We start from the raw sequence: 15,906 nt of genomic DNA, 5'->3' as shown, positions 1-15,906 counted from the left end.
CAGAGCCCCAAGGCCACATCCTCAGTGATCCACCCGCCTGCCTAGGCCCTACCTTCTCTCTTTCTTCCTCCCCCATTAGAGTGGTTACCTATGAGTCTCTCAAGGTATTAATCCATTCATTAAATTACAGGACTCCTCATTGTCAGCACAGACACACCCGGAGATATTCATTACTAACCTGGGAATTTCATAATCCAGTCCAGTTGACAAAGCGATCCTCATACCTATCTGTTAACTTACAATGCTGTTAATTTTGTAACCATTGGTACAAGAATGGGACCCTGTCACTTTCATATAAAATTGTGAAGAAATACAAGCATAATTCCCATACTTTCCCCACCCCTGGCCATTGTCAAAGAACTCATGATAGGAGGTTTTCGTTGGTTTAAGGCATCCTGAATATGCCAAATCAACGGCTATCATCAAGTCTCACTTTTATAAATCTCCTCTGTATGAGCATAGAAAAACTATGAATTCTATGCTTGTATGCCATATCATCCTGAGTGCGCCAGCACAAACTTACTTATTGGAATACATCTATGAAAAATATTTTGTGTTTTCTGCTCCATCTATCAATTTTAGTTTCTGTTAATGGAATTCTAAAATCTGCAATTAACATTACTTGGCTCGTCTCGCTTCAGTTTTATCCATTGTTACGCGGCATATTTTAAATCTGTAATATTTATGCAAGCGTCTTATGATAAACACAGCTCATTTATTAGTTTCTTATACTTGTACATAAAGCAGTATTGGTTCCAATAGATTGATCATAAATGATACCTACTAAAAGCTAGGATTGCGCATCAGCTTTTGTTTGGTAAATTTTATTGCTGCATTTTGTGTCTGTTTAAGTCTCTTTATTTTCTGTCATTCCACTGAGTCCCACATAGGGGAAGGCTCTTTTAATTAATCTGCTCTGAGAGAATCTCTGCCTTGAAGTGGTTGATTTAATGCATTTATACCTACTGTAATAATTGTTATTTAAGGATACACTTCTGTCAGCTTCCTTAACATCTTCCAGTTCTTATAACTCCCACTATGCCTTTTGTTTGTTCCTTCTTTCCCAAACTTCTTCCCAATGTGGTGTCTCTGTGTTGGTCCTCTCACCTGCAGTGTTGCCATCTAGAAGGCTGAGCTTGTTTTGATGTCCATCTGTGCTTCAGATGGTTTCTTGAGGGAAAAAGGATGTATTTTTATTTTTTAGTTATCTGTGTGCATGTCTGTCTGTGGTTACACAAACATGAGTGCAGGTGTCCACGGAGGCCAGAAAGAGGCAAATGCTCTAAAGCTGGATTCAAGGTGGTTATGAGACAGCTGACATGGGTACTGGGAATGCTGGCCTTCTACAGAGCAGTCCATGTTCCTAACGGTTGAGCCATCTCTCCAGCCTGAGCTGATCCTTTGGCAGCATATGAGTTTTTAAAATCTATTTTTTTCTCAATTTTGAGGAAACTGTTTCCATTTTTTTCAAGTGTTTTTCTAATTTTGTTTTCATCTCCTAGGTTGTTTATATCAGTGGTTCTCAACCTGCAGGTTGTGACCTCTTTGGGGGTGGAATGACCCTTCCGCAGGGGTCACCTAAGACCACTGGAAAACACAGATATTTACATTACAATTCATAGCAGTAGCAAAATTACAGTGATGAATTAACTTCATGGTCGGGGGTCACCACAACATGGAACTGTACTAAGGGTCACATCATTGGGAAGGCTGAGGACCACTGCTCTAGACTGTGCACGTGGTGTTTTTATTACCAGGACACGGTTTCTTTTCAGGTTTCTTTTATGTTTTCTTCTTTCTTCTCTGAGTTCCTAATGTAATCTTCAGTTTTATTAGCAATCTTTTCCTGGTTTCATCCATCTTTCTGTATCTTTTGTCAAGTATAACATTTTCTGTAGCAAGGCTTTCACATCATTATTTTCATTAATATTTTGTTATTTTATTAATATTTCATTCATTAATATTTTGTTCTATATGGGTAATTTCTTTACTCATTTTGTAAATATCTTAGCTAGCTTTGTTTAAAAATTTGTTTTCCCTGTTCTTTTCTCTTTTTCTATTAATTTTTTTCATTTATTTTATATACTGACCACAGTTTCTCCTCTCTCCTTTCCTCCTGTTCTCTCTCCCTACCTCCCTTCTACCCTCCTCCCCATCCATTCTTCTGTTTCCATTCAGAAAAAAGAAGGCCTCTCATGGGAGTCAACAAAGCATAGCACATCAAGCTGAGGCAGGACCAAACTCTTCCCCCTGCATCATGGTTGGTTGAGGCAACCCAGCATGGGGAATGGGTTCCTAAAAGCCAGCCCGAGTTGTCAGGAACAGGTCTTGATCCCACTGCTAGGAGCCCCACAAACAGCAAGGCTACACAACTGTCACACACATGCAGAGAGTCGAGGTCATTTCCACGCAGGCTCCCTAGCTGTCAGTCCAGAGTCAGTCAGTGAGGGCCCATGAGCTCAGGTCAGCTGTTTCTATGTGTCCTCCTGCCATGACATTGACCGCCCCCCCCCCCAGCTTTTACAAGTATTCCTCTCATTATTGGGGGGAGTGATAACTTGTACAACCATTTTGGGAATCAGCATGGCCGTTTCTCAGAAAACTGGGAATCGACCTACCTCAAGACCCAGTTAGACCACTCTTGGGCATATACTGAAAGGATGCTAATTAATCATACCACAAAGACACTTCCTCAACTACGTCCACAGCAGCACTATTCGTAATAGCCAGAAATCGGAAACAAACTAGATGTCCCTGTATTAAAGAATGGATAAAGAAAATGTGGTACATTTACACAATGGAGTATTATTCAGTAGTAAAAAAACAATGACATCATGAAATTTGTAGACAAATGGATGGAACTGACAAATGTGGTATGTATTCACTCATATAGGGATATTAGCTGTAAACTAAAGGATAATCATGCTACAATCTACAGCCCTAGAGAGGCCAGGGAACAAGGAGGGTCCAAAGAGAGATGCATGGATCTCACTGGGAAGGGGAAATAGAACAGGTCTCCTGGGCAAACTGGGAGCAGGGGAGGGGGGTGTGGGGGCACGGGAATATGAGGGATATGGCTGGGCAGGTTTGGAGTGGAATGAATGGGGAGAGTAAGGAAAGAGATATCTTGATGGGGGAACATTTGGGGGCTAGGGAGAAACCTGGTGCCAGGGAAACTCCCAGGAATCCACAAGGCTGACCAGCTAAGACTCTTAGCAATAGTGGTCAGGGCGCTGGAACTGGCCCTCTCCTGCCATCAGATAGGTGACTATCCTAATTGCAATCAGAGCGCATTCATCCAGTAACTGATGGATGCTGATGCAAGCTTTGGGAGTCCTGTTTACCTGGTGCTAAAGTTTCATTTCCAGCCGGGTTTGTTAGCTAGTGGTACTGCACGGGAATCTGGTTATTTTAACACAAGAGAGCTCCTGGGGGCCATTAACTCTACTTGGCACTGACCACCCTAGTCTTCCTCTGTTTGGAGGAAAGAACAAGGGGAATAAAATTCACCCACAGCACCACAGCGCTTCTGTTAACTTCTGGGTCTTTGCCATTTCACCAAACAACTCTCCCAAGCAACCCTGTACAGGAAGAAGTAGCAACCCTGACCCGTGTTTAGCCTCCTGAGGCGGTCCTGAAGATGTTTAGGTAGGAGTGGAGTGGAGATGTAAAGAACTCTTGTCAACTGGTTCCCCCAGGAGTCTGCATCAATCCTCACCCCAATGGGACTGCTCTATCCACTTGTCTATGTCTTAGCACTGGAGAAGTGCAATTAGCTGCTGGTTTCTGAATAAAAAGATAGGCAGGCTTGGCCCCAATGCGATGCAAAGTGACAAGCAACAGCCAGTCATAACTGTCTCATCATTCACGGTGATCTTTCCTCGGGGCCTTGGTAACCTTCCTCCCACAGTGGCTCACATTCCATATGTTGCTGGTTGGACACTGACTTTAGAATTCTCCGGAGTTCCTTGGGGTTTCAGATGGTTTTGTTATTTCCCTAATCCACATTTCCCTCTTCTTTTCAATTTCTAGAGATTTGCTTTTGCTACGAGGACCCAGCAGTCCACAGTAGTGTCACCTCTCAAGACAGGAAGCCTTTGCTTCCTCTGCTGTGACTCCACTGTGCTGTGTGGCATTGGCAAATGGAAGCATTGATGCTATCTATGTCTTCTTCTCACTATGTGCAGCAGACCGGTGGTCCTCAGCCTTCCTGATGCTGTAACCTTTAATGCAGCTCCTCATGCTGTGGTGACCCCAAGATAAATTATTCCATTGCTGCTGTATATAATTTTGCTACTATGATGAATCATAATGTAAATATCTGATAGATGACTCCCAAAGGGGTCACAACCCACAATTTGAGAACAGTTGCAGTAGATAAGAATTTGATACTACAGCTCATTACGGGAATATTTTACAATGTGGTTTTTTTTTTTTTTTAACTCACCAGAAAAGTTAATAATGATTAAGGGGACAATTTGTCTCTGAACAAACCTAAGAACTTGTGGGACCCATAAGAGTACAATTCAGAATGACACTCCATATTCTCAGAAGTAAGGAGCAGCTTAATGGAATGCTGTTGGATGAGAAAAATTTAATGGATGGGAATTGCAAAGCTCATTGGAAGGACTGGGCAAAATTCCTGTGATGTTAATAAGCGTAAAAAGAGGTAGTGCATGGATAGTTATCTAGACAGAAATATCTATAATAAATAACAGGTAATAGGATTGTGTGAATGCAAACTAATGGCGTATTTGTGGCTCCCACCCTTGGCTCTCAAAGTATTATCAGCCTCATCTTGGTGCTCCCCGACATGATGAGTCTCTGAAAATAACGCAAAGGAATGGAAGTCATGCCAAGAGTGAGCTGTGTAGGCAGACTTTGGGGAATCTCAGAGATAATGACTCGGGTCTGATATACTGCCTTTGGGAACTGCATGAAGGCAGCAAAGTAAGGATAAGGAATTCACTCTTTCACACTGTCCTGAAGTGCACATCTGGGGTCACATGACTAGGAAAGAACACCTGGGCACTGTCCTGGGTGGTTGCAGGCTCCCCTGCTTGCGGGACTGTTGCAGTGCCTGCACTTCAGAATGCCACGTCTTCAACTTCAGCGCGCTCCTCCAGCTGCCTGAGAGGAGGCAGTAGGACAGAGAGCAAGGTGTCACAGTCTGCTCCCATCATCTTGGTGAGGCACAGTACTGACTGCCAGGTTAACTGGGTCTGGCTACAACGCCCCTTGTGGCGAAGAAAGGTGAGTAGCACATTTCATACAAACTCTTCAGTGAAAACAGCTGGGCTGAAGAGGAAAAGGACCCAGTGGGGAAACAAACCAGGGATCCTAGAGAAAACGCTGCATCTGGAAGCCAAAAGCAACATCCACCATCTAATTCAACTCCTTGAGTTTCACAGATGTGGAGGGGGAGTCAATATCTACTAAGAAGCAACTGGATGATGCTATAGAGCCTCTAAGAAGGTTGGAGTATAATCCTCACTGAGTAGAGTACCTGAGGTTCTCGTGGATAGGAAATTTGCTTATACAGAGATGGATGAATTATGGAGCTGAAGCTTCTGTCACAAATGACCTGGTGGCAGTCACCCAACTAGAGCCCAATCTCTGGCCTCCCAGACAAGTCTTCTCCAAACCTTGTCATACTGAGCCATCCTGGTGTAGTTTCTGTGGTACAGTGACCTTCGGCCAGTTGAGTCAAGGCCAGCAAGGTCGCCTAAGATCTCCTGCAGAAAGAGAGACTAGAGCCCATAAGCCTTGCCTTTGCTGGCAGCTGTGAGCAAGCGTCTGCAATGATAGCTCACTGTGGCCATGTTTTAATAAAGGCTATGCTCCCAGAAGGATTGGTGCATAGTAAGTGAGCACAGATCGATTTTACGGAGGCAACGGGGATGAGCCTCTCTCATTCCAGTTTTTCTGTGATGTCCGAGGAGACACCTGGACTGTACACTGACCAGTGACAGAGCTCTGAATTTCTCTGCTATCTTCAGGGGCCTGGAGCACAAATGGCTCTCATCCTCTGTGGACCCTTGGCCTCATATATAAACTGCCTGGGGATGAGAATCGGGCCCTTTGAAAAGACGAGCAGAAGACAGCATAAGAATGATGAAGAGAGAGAATTTGAAGCTGACAATAGAAGGAAGGGCCAGCTGTGCGGCTGAGTCACATAAATGTGTCCCATGGAATCCCAGACAGACAGCTTGCTTAGCATACAGCTTGCAGTATGGGGAAGGGCTGGTCCAGAAAGGAACTCTTCAGTTCCATGTCTCCATGTTAAAAAGACTGAGCTATGCGCAGGTTCCAGGTACTCTGTCTGAGGATGTGGTCTACATATGTTCTCTGATGATGGGAGGGTACAGCAAACTAGGAAGGCCTTGACTCACACACAACAGTACATGTCCTATCTGAAGCAAATATTGACCGTGTGCCATTGGTTGCCTGGCAGTTGTCAAGGTATTTGAGCACTCCGACAATTCCTTAGTAGATTTTTGTAGACTTTAGAATCTGTACCACATTTTTTTTTCCCTCCTACTATTAGGGATTATTGAGTCTAAAGACCCAAGGCTTATACCAAGCTTTATAAAACCTGGGGTAAGCTTGCCATTAAAAAAAAAAATCCAAGGCAAGTTTTCCAAACTTAATAAATAAATAAAAATATGTTTTATATTAATAAGCATACTTTACAAACACCCTGTAAGGGGAGATGCTGTCCTCAGTCTTCCGTCACTGTGTAAAACACCTGAGAGAATCGTCTTAGAGAGGGAAGTGTTGTGTGTTGTTTTGCTCTTTTGCTCTTTCTGAGGGGTCCACCACCCAGCTCCCAAATACATCACACACACACAGAGGCTCATTATTACTTATGAAAGTCCGGTCTTAGCTTGGCTTATTTCTTGCCAGTTTTTCTTAAATTATCCCATCTACCTTTTCTTTCTGGATTTTTATCTTTCTTATTTCTGTATCTCTTACTTTCCTTCTTCCTCCACGGCTGACTGTGTAGCTGGGTAGCTGGCTCCTTAAGTCCTCCTCTCCTTGTTCTCTTGTTCCTCCTTTCTCCAGATTTCTCCTCCTGCCTGACTGCCACGCCTATTCTTGCTCCTACCTCGCTATTGGCTGTTCAGCTCTTTATTAGATCATCAGGCAGTTTAGACAGGTGAGGAATCACAGCTTCACAGAGTTAAGCAAATATAAACTAAAGTAACACACCTTAAAATGATTTTCTACAACAGGGAAGAGCTTATCTTGGCTCATAATTTCCATGGTTTCAGGCTGTGGTCACTTGGCTCCCTTTTGGGGCCTGTGGTGAAGCAGAACATTGTGTGGGGGTGTGCAGTGGTGAGTGCTGGGACCACACTGATCACCTCATAGTGGCAGGAAACAAAGAGAACAGAGGTTGAACATGGGTTCTGTTTTAGTTAGGGTTTCTACTGCTGTGACAAGCACCATGATCCAAGTAACTTGTGAAAAGGGAGGGATTATGCAGCTTATACTTCTCCAACATAGTCTGGCACTGTAGGAAGTCAGAATAGGAACTCAGACATTCTTATGTCCTATAGAGCTGAAGATCACCAGCTAATGGGTGACTCTCCCCAGCCTCCCACATCCGTCATTCCTTAAGAAAATGCCTTTCTCATCCTAAGGAAGTCTCCAAATAATGTGGAAGATCAGACCCCAACTGGCCATTTCTTGTCACCAAATGAAGCTAACAGTATTGTGACTGGGTCATATCCTTTTGAACTGTTGGCCAAAGTCGTCTCACGGAAGTCCCAAACAACTTAAGCTGTTGACAAGACAATAGGCTTCTCTCTACACACTGACAGCAAGGCCCCATTGTTTAAGACAATACCCACACAACTCATTGAATATCAAGAGATAGAGCTGGTTCCCACGTAGAACCTTCACCCCAATGTTCAAGTGTCTTTGGTATGGCGAAGGTACTCTGCAGACTACCAAAGGAGAAACATAAACACCAACCCAGCCATGAAACCTATGACCTACAATCTGTCCTGCCTGCAAAATATGCCAGGGCAATGGTGGCACGAAACTGTGGGAGTAACCAGTCATTATCTGATTTAACTTAAGGCCCTCTCCATGAGATGGAACCCACACCCAGCACCACTCAAGTAACCAAGAACCTGAGAGTATAGAGCCCAGAGACTGAGGGTAAAACTAAACACTACTGGTCTTAAAAAAAAAAAAAGTAATAGTAAAATAACCCGTAATGATATTCTGCTGTATTCATGGATTGATGCTTGATTCAGCCATCATCAGAGAGGCTTCCTCCTTCAGCAGATGAGAACAAATAAAGAGACCCACAGCCAGAAATTATGGCGCGCGAGAGAGAAATAGACAGACAGACAGACAGACAGACAGAGACAGAACAGAGACAGAGGAGACAGAACATCGAGCCAGACTTTGGAACACACAACTTTAAACAGGCTGTCTTCATCAAATTCTTCCCTCAGAGCTTAGAGAAGCCCGTGGAAGAGGAGGCAGAAGAAGTATGGGAGGCAGAGGGGATGAAGGACACCAGGAGGACAAGGCCCTCTGAATCAACTGAGTGAGGCTCATATAACCTCACAGAGAGACTGAGGCAGCAAACATAGGGCCTACGTGGGTCTGTACCAGTTCTAGAGGGCCCTCTGGTTTAGAACTCTGTACTAAGATAACTATCTATATGGTCTTTGGAGACCAATAAATTATTAGGCTAATTTGGAAACTCGCAGAAACTGTTTTATTTCAGCTGTATTTGACCCCAGATAAAAGTAACAGTAATGATGATCATCTGAAAAAACAAGCAGCCTTGCAGGCCTGCCCACAGCCCTGTCTTCTGCAGGCATTTTTCTCAAAGGAGGCTCCATCCTCTTCAATGACTAGCCTGTGTTGAGTCAACATAAAACTAGCCACCATAAGTGACCCCTTGTCACCTTGACACACAAACACATCCCTGTTCAGCCACAGCCTTTCCTTCTTATTCATCCTAAGATGACACATTAATAAAGACATCACAATATAAAACATTTCACAAAGTTAAAAAAAAGTCCCAGAGCCTTTAAAATTCAGACACTTAAAAATTCCAGTCTCTTTAAACTATCCAGGCTCTTTTTAAATCCAAAGACTTTGAAAAGCTAGCATCTCTCCACTGTGAGCCGTGAGCTTCTATAACCAAAAAATAAGTTAAATACTTTTTTACTCCAAGCAGGAAGAATCCACAGTCACAATCAAATCAAAGCAAATCCACTCCAACTGTGTAAATAACTCAGTGTTGGGATCTACTCACGATCTTATGGGCTTGGGTTAAGTCTCTGCCTCCACCCCTGCAACACACACAGCTTGTCTTCTAGGCTCAGACCAGCTCCAACCAGGCTGCTGCTGTTCTTGGTGGTCATCCTATGGTACTGGCATCTCCAAAATGCGGGGTCTTCTGCTGCAACTGGGTTGTACTTTCACCAATGGCCTCTCCTGGCCTCTCTTCATGGTTCTAAGCCCCAACTTTCTCTATTAGCACTTCAGTCTTGGGCCTCAACTGCTACTGAGGCTGCGCCTTCACTAATGCCCTCTGGTGTCTCATAGTGCCAAGCTTCAGCTGTTCTTTATGACCCCTTCATGCTGTCAAAACCAGCATCACCTTGGAGACTCTGACACTATCAAGTTCAGCTACTACAAGGAGGCACAAGCTTGTCCAACACAGTTTCTGTGTGCTCACTCTGAGAAAACACTTCCCAGGAGATTTCACCCCAATGATGCTGGTCTCTTTTCAATCACTGCTAATTTCTCAGCCCCAGTCAACCAGCATCTATTGTCCCAGCAAAGCAAAGGTTTCACACTAGTGGTTCTGGTCTCTTGTTAACCACAGCCAATTCTTTGGCTGCAGCTGACCAGACACCACAGGTTCTTCATATCAATGGTCCCATGGAGTCTTTGCTTCCCTCTGAAAGACCACAAGCCAGGCCTCCATCATCTGCACTGGTCTCAACATTCTTATCTCCTTCCAACTCACCACTCTTGGAGTTTTCAACTTTTCTGTCCCAAAGTCCTTCCACAATCCTCTACAAGCCATGATGGGGGTCTGTCACAGCAACCCTGCGACCAATTACTGTTCTAGAAAAGGTTCCTATTGCTATATGAAACACAGTGACCAAAGTAACTTGGGAAGGAAAGGACTTGATTTACATTTCCCCATCGCAGTCCATCACTGAAGGAAGTAGTCAGGACAGGAACTCAAGCAGGGCAGGAGCCTGGAGGCAGGAGCTGATGCAGAGGCCACCACAGGGCACCACTTACTGGCTTGCTCTTTATTGCTTCTTCGGCCTGCTTTCTTATAAAACCCAGAACCACAGGCTAAACCACAATGGGCTGGGCCACCCCACCCCAACCACTAATTAAGAAACTGCTCTCTGGGCTTGCCGATAGCCCTATCTCTTAGAGGCATTTTCTCAGGCTCCTTCCTCTCAGGGGGATCTAGTTGTGTCAAGTTAACATATAACTAGCATAGGTCCTAATCTCCCTTTTGAGGGCACCCCAACCCATGACTTGATTTCCATCTCATGGTCCCCAACCTACAGAGATTCCATCATTTTCCAGCAGTGGCACAGTCTGGGAAGCAAGTTTTCATCAAGCTTCTAAAAGAGACATCAGGTTTTCTCTTGAAGACAGAGAGCCCTTTAGAACTCAAAGCTAAAATATAATGGCATCATGAGAAGCAGAATGGGGCTTTCTGCTTGTACCCATCATCCTTGCCCGGAGACACTTCATACATATGGACACTCCATACCTACTCAGTTCCACCCTTGATCTCTCATACAACCACTTCCTGGCAGTTCTGTAGGCCTCAGATTTGCATGCTAGAGACTTGATCCTCTCTGGAGTGGATAGACTTGAGAATGAAGCCAGTACTGGCCCTGGAAATAAAATGGGGCTGTTTGGATGGGGATTTCTCAGCGTTGTGGGTATCTAGAGGGCGTCCAAGAGGGAAAGCAAATAGGTGTTACTTTCTTTTGACTATCAACATCCCACTGTAAAGGGAGGAATGGAAGATGGTCCTAGGGGAGACCAAGGACACACATCACCCAGCGCAGGAGACTTCTTGCTGTTGCTTGAGGTGATACTATATTTTTCCATGGTGCGAAGGAGCTGAAGATGCCCCTGTGTATCACCAGCTGAGCAGAGCTTTTGTGGACTTCGTAGGCACCACCATTGGTGGATTTTGTGCAGGCTCACTCCATCAGCTCATTTCCTGGACACTTCTGAGTTCTGTTGTCAGAGCTAGCACTTGCCAGAGTCTCCCCATAAGTGACCATTCTGCTTGGGTTGCAGGATCAGTGATGTTTAAAAGAGGGCAACAGCCCTTCAGCAAGTATTTGGCATGCACCTGGGTCTTTGCTGGATAATCTGTGTACTCACTGCTGGAGAGATGAACTATGTCTCCTCTGAAGAAGAAATGGGTTCAGACCAGTGTAGTTGAAGAGCTACAGGAGCTGCAAAGCCTGTACTCAGCAGAAAACAAGGTCTGCCTGGCATGCAAGCTGTCGCCATTTCTGGATGGCTCCCAGGAAGAAAGAAAAAGAGGTCCTCCTCATGTTCAGGGAACAGTGTCATCATTGTTCCCATAGAGGCATATGCTATGGCAGCCGCAGGAGAAACTGCTCAGATTCTGAAATCCCAGAACCTGCAAGTGTTCCCGCAAGGCTGGACAGTGGAGAGGGCGCTGGGGATGAGCCTCAGTGTGTGTGTGTGTGTGTGTGTGTGTGTGTGTGTGTGTGGTCCTGGCTTAGGTCCTGGCACTAAAGAGCCAACATGTATGCCAAGAATATTCTCTATTATCTAGTGCAAACTGGAGAACACAGGGTTGGGGCACTGCTTTCCTCCAGTGCCTGACAAGGCGGACACAATGTTACATTGATCAGATTCCCCAGATGCCTGGGGTGTAGAAAGCAGATTGGTGCTGTTCTTTTTCATATTCTCCTCTGTTTGGCAGCTCTTCAGAAGGACCCTTGAATCAACAAGACAGAGATGACCAAGCGCCTCCTCCTAGGGTTCCCTCCAGCCTAGCTAGTTCTACAGCATGAAACCCTTATAATGGCTAGGAGCAATATTTGTATGGGAACAGCCTGAGAGGCTGGTGGAGCTTCTGTGGACTTGATTGGCATGGCACTCAGATGGCACCTCTCTGCTCAATTCAGCCTCTGCACTGTTCCTTCCTCCAGTGTGCTATGTCAACAATCTTGTACACTTCCAGACCTGTCTCAGTATCTGTGTCCCAGGGAAACCTACTTCCTGCAAACTCTCCTACATCACAGGCAAAAAGAATAAGCCATTTGAAGTCAGTCCACTTGGAACTGGCACCAGGACCACTGATACTTATATTTTATTTTCCTGCGTTATCGCTTGCTCCCACCTGGCATGGGATATGAAGCTCAGAAACAATAGTTACAGGGAGAGATGAAATACAAATTTCTAACCTTGCTCCCATTGGGATCAGCTGAGTCTGAGTAACACTTCTTGCGTTTTCTCTAGTTCTCCAACTGCTCCCCTGTACCCCAGTATCCAGTTCTCTCCTTCCCTTCCATCCTTCTCCTCTCTCGGAACCTAGAGGTTTAGAGCAAGTACATCTCTCCACTGTGCAGTCTGCCTGAACCACCTCCCCATTGCTTCTTCAGCGTCTCCTCCTCAGAAAGCCAGAAACCATTTACAGAGCCCATTCCACCGATCAGGATCAGCTACTTCTCTACTGAAGACTCACTCACTCCCACAGCGGGGGATCCTTCCAAAAGGCACCCCAAGAACACTGGCCAAACAAAGCATGTTTTACAGTTGTATTGTTTGTTGGGTATCAGGCATCCTAAGAAGTCTTCTGCCCACACTCTCATTGTATTAAAGTGGTAAACTGTGAAAAACATCAATTTCGCACTTCAAGTATACAATTCAGTAGGTACACATTCATAATACCGCACACTATACATTATCCACCCACAGAACCTCTTCATCTTCTCAAATACAAATTCTGCGCATGTTGAACAATAGTGCTCCATTACCCTCCCCAGCTCACGCCTGGTAAGTGCTATTCTACTGTCTCTGATTCGACTATGCCAGGTGCCTCCCATAAGACGGATCCGACAGCATTTGTCCTTTGGGTTCTGAATTATTTCACATAGCATAATGTTTTTGAGGCAAGACCATAGTTTCACGCAATCATAATTTCCTTCCGTTTTAAGGCTGAACACGATTCCATTGTATGTATATAACATGTTTCATTAACCCACCAGCTGTTAGGTGTTTTAGAATATTTTTATCTTTTGCATTTTTGGGGTAAGGCTACCATGAACATTAGTACACATACAGTCAGGCACCACTTATGACAATGATATCCTCTGAGAACTGCAGCTAGCTGAATTTGTGGGTGCCACATTACAGAACACACTTCCCCAGACCTAGACAGTAAAGCTCAGTCACTCCACCTGGCCTTGGGATGTAGTCAAGAAATAACATTAGTTGTACGAGACTGCGGCCACAGAAAGAGCAGATTTAAAGTCAAATTTAAAATAAGTATAAAGTATACACTCTAAAACAATAGGAAATGTAGCAAACACATAAACTAGTCAGTCATTTATTATCAAGTATAATTTATGCTGCATAATGATATGCCCTGTTTTTATTGGATGGGCTTACTTACATTAGCATCAGCACTAACAAGATAACTCTTGCACTACGAGCTGAGGTGGCCATAGCACGTTAGGCAATAGGAGTCTGTGAGTTTCATTTGAACCTCATGAGACTACCCATGGGCATGAGGCCCACCATTGATCAGACCATCCTTGCTGGGCATGGCTGCCGCTGAGCCTCTTGACTTAAGAGTGGAAGTGTTGAGTCATGGGGTTATGGCAAGTCTGACTTTTTAAAGGAACCACTCCATTGTTTCCATAGTACTAACAAGTCTTTCTGGGGGGAAAGGATTGCTTTCTTGGTTTGCAAACTGCGTGTGCTGTCTGTATTCTCTCTTGGAGAGTCACTATGCCCATGGCCCTGAGTGGTCCTGAGGTAAAGACAGGTTAACATGACCTTGATCCATCATCCCTAAATTCCACAGTGACCTCATTTTGTAGAGTAAGTGGGAACGGGCCACCTGCTGTTGGTAAGGGAAGACAGTGCCCTGGGTCTAGCAGGCCTCTGTGGAAAGAGCTGTAGCTCTGAGCCAGGAGTCTTGGAAGAATCATTCTGAGCTGAGAAGAGCTATCTCCATCCCTCCAGTTAGCGCGCTGAGTGACTTCCCTCCCTCCCCAGTTGAGGGCCCACTCATCCTTCAGGACTAGTTCCCACACCCCCACTTCTCCCAGGCAATTCCGACCCTGTATCTCCTTCCCCCAGTCAGGAATTAGCTGCCCCTCTTCTGTGAACACCCCTGCTCTGCAAGCTCCCCACTGTTTCTCTTAAGCACTCTGTTTCCACGATGTCAGAGGCAGTCAGCTGAGGCTTGCACAAACAGCCACCTGGAGAACTATTAAACATTTGGGTGCCTTCAAGTCACTAGAATTTCTCCTCTGTTCCGCGCTATGTATTCAGTGCTTCTGAAATACACATTTCCCCCATTACTTAAACATTATATTAATTTTATTTACTGAGTTTGCTTGTGTGGGGGAACACCACAGTGTACCTGTGGAGGTCAGGTGACAACCCTCTGGGGTTTCTACCATGTATGTTCAAGGTACTGAATGCAGTTATCAGTCTTACTGGTCCCATAAAACATGCATTAAAAAAAGCCCTGGGCAGGATTTCTTTTTTGGGCTGATTCTTATGATCTTTAGCTCTTTGAAGATGAGCTACCTCATTTTATTTTATATGCAGTCGGTACACAATAAAAAAAAAATGAACACATAAGCCGGGTGGTGGAGGGCACACATCTTTAATCTCAGAGCTTGGGAGGCACAGGCAGGCACACCTCTGTGAGTTCCAAGGCCATTTTGGTTTACAGAGTGAGTACCAGGACAGCCAGGGCTATACAAAGAAACCAAAACCAACAACAAAATGAAGAGATGAATGAATGAATGAATGAATGAATGAATGCATGCATGAAATTACCTGTTTCCTCCTCTGTAAAAGGAGCTGACTGGCAGCTCTTTCAACTTTCCCCTGGTTCATTTCTCACTCAACTATAAAACGGAGCTATTTTGCCCCCAAATACTAGGATTGCAGCAGCGCACAACCCGCAAACTCAAGCACACGGAACTAGCGGGGGAGACCTGCTAATGACGACTTAGTCCAACCTGATATTAAGTAAATGACTCAAGATTCATGAAGACCCACAGTTTTTTGCAAAGTACCAATTTTGCCTAAGCTAGAGACACAAAGAAACATCCACATTCGCCCGTGTCAGTTTACTATGACTGGCCATACGTTCTGGAATTAGAAAGCTAGGCATTACGGGGAAAACAGAGGGCACAGGGGAGCGGGGAAGGAGTTGGGGGGGTAGGGGGGTTGAGGAACTCATCTGCTCTCTACCTACCTGGAGCACGCCTACAACTGCCAGTACTTCCCTGATTCTGTTATAGCCACTTTCTGCTGATGGAAGGCGGGGGCTTACTAGTGCGCATGCGTTCTACCACCAGGCTGCATCTCCCTCCCTCGCCAGCACCTTTCACTCTTTGCCCTGCAGGTTTCGAGGCAGTTCCAGTTTCTCATAAGCACCGTGGCCTGAGAAAAATGAAGGCATCCATTACTTATGAGCTCTCAGCATTTCCGCGGAAAAAGGTTGGCTATGGCTGCCAAGATCCAGCAAATATTTGGTTAGCTTGGAAAGAATGGGCACTCATTTTCCAGTTCTCACAGATTTCTGTATGCCCAGTTGCTTTTATTAAAAATGTTAAATCCAGAGATAAAGTGGAATGGCACTCCGGGCTCTCAGCA

The sequence above is a fragment of the Chionomys nivalis genome, chromosome 8, assembly GCF_950005125.1.
Source record: "Chionomys nivalis chromosome 8, mChiNiv1.1, whole genome shotgun sequence".
NCBI classification, from domain to species: domain Eukaryota; kingdom Metazoa; phylum Chordata; class Mammalia; order Rodentia; family Cricetidae; genus Chionomys; species Chionomys nivalis.
The sequence above is the reverse complement of the archived record's forward strand: the minus strand, read 5'-3'. Positions refer to the sequence as shown.